The following is a 1,976-nucleotide window of genomic DNA, read 5'->3' as shown; positions in this document are numbered from 1 at the left end:
TTTATTTTACTTTTTCCTTCCTCTAGTATCCTTAGGATGTCGAGGGGAGGTGCAGGTTTCGGCGTCTGTGATAGATATGCTAATTAGTTATATTGTTCCAGGGCCTTTTTAACCCCATCCAGTCAGGTCTTTCTTGGTCTTCCTCTTGATTTAAAGCCGGATTCGGGGGTGTGGTAAGCTCTTGCTGCTAGTTTTTTCTTGGGCAATCTGGTTAGATGTCCGAACCATTTGACTCTTTGACGCTCTAATAAATTTACTACTGGTAGACGTGCGGTCTCCTCTGGTGACGTTGGTGGTTTTGCAGAAACATCTAATTTCGCGTGCATTGATTTTCCTTTCTCATGCCTTGTTTAGAGATCATGTTTGGCACTGGTATGTTAATGTTGGTATGAAGATTCTATTGATGAGCTGGGGATGTCACTTCAGTTGGGATGTTTTTGTGACAGAGAAGGGGTGCTAGCTGGTAGGTCACTGCATTTGCCTTCACAGTTCTTGTTTCTTTTTCTTTGCCCATACACCCATCTAGGGACAAGATGCTTCCCAAATATTTAAAATTCCTCTACTTGTTGGAGTTGTGTTCCGTCAACAAGGATGTTGAGTTTCCCTGGGTTTTTTCTTGCCTTCATAACTTCTGTTTTTGAAATGAAGATTTTCATGTTTAGGTTTTTACAATCGTCATTAATTAATTTTGTGGTGTGTTTTTTGTGATTCCTCTTCGTCTGTATTTAATGTACTCTGGTCATCAGCAAATGCAAGCTCGCTCAGTTTATTGATGTTGTCATTTGCTGCTTTCGTGATCTTATCCAAGTAAGTGATGAGCGGAGAGAGGACTTACCCTTGTCTCACCCCAGACGTGATGGGGAAACAGTCCAATAGTTCTTCTGTTGACCTTTCGGCACACAGGCTGTTTTTATAAAGTGCCATGATGTTCTTGAGCAATTGTCCTTTAATACCATATTACTCTAAGACTACCCCCCAGGGCGATGCCACTGACTGAAGTGTTTTTATGCCATTCCAAAACAGGGGACGTTCTAATGCACAGTAGAATTGTAAATGGGCTGATCGAACAATGGAATGCTCATAACTATGCCTGAACTACAACAGGGAACTGCGCCTTTTTCTTTCCTAATCCTTACTATCGTCATTTTCCTCTACTTCTTTTGTATGTTTGTCACACTCTTGTGGCCCGCTGTTTCCGGGGTGCCTTGATAGTCAAAGCAGACTTTGTGCTGTAGAAGCTAGAAAGGTGAGCAGAGTAAGTTTGATTCCCTGTTAGGACTTCTCTGTTGACATCCACCCCTTGGCGCTCATGTGACTTTATGCAGTTGCGGGTGCCGTAAAACCGCTACTGAAACCTCTAAGACTTCCCAACGTTGACATTTATTTACCCTGTCGAACGCCTTTTCTTGGTCCACGAAGACGATATTGAGGTCTTGTCATGTCCAATGGCAGTCTCACACAACTGTCCGAATGCAAAAAAACCGACAGTACAACCCTTGCCTTTTATAAAGCCAAACTGGGATTCATTGAGTTGAGTCTCTACAATTGGTCTCATTCTCATTTCCAGTATCTTGGCAAACGTTATATCCACACGGCTGAGAAGGGATATTCCTCTGTAGGCTCTGTGTTGTTTTTGTCGCCCAGGCCAGGTTAAATATCCTCCTTAGCCAGAGTTCTCCGATATGGCCGTATAGTTTGATCTCTTCTGCTGTGATGTTTTCAACGCCTATCGCTTTGTTTGTGGGGCTATTCTATATAACGTGTTGGGTTTCACTCTGCAGTAGTGATGGTTCTAGAGTGGTTTCTTTCGGTGAGAAGCTGTTTGTTGTTGTTTCTGCTGTAGGATTCAGCAGCTCCTGGAAATAGCGTTTATATCTTTCCTTAATCTTTGGCTTTCTGAAAATAGGGTTTTCCGTGCTCATCATTGACTATTTCAGTTTGGTTGAATGGTTCTTCCCGCATCCTCGTACTTTTTA

The sequence above is a fragment of the Aplysia californica genome, unplaced genomic scaffold, assembly GCF_000002075.1.
Source record: "Aplysia californica isolate F4 #8 unplaced genomic scaffold, AplCal3.0 scaffold00660, whole genome shotgun sequence".
Taxonomy (NCBI): domain Eukaryota; kingdom Metazoa; phylum Mollusca; class Gastropoda; order Aplysiida; family Aplysiidae; genus Aplysia; species Aplysia californica.
The sequence above is the reverse complement of the archived record's forward strand: the minus strand, read 5'-3'. Positions refer to the sequence as shown.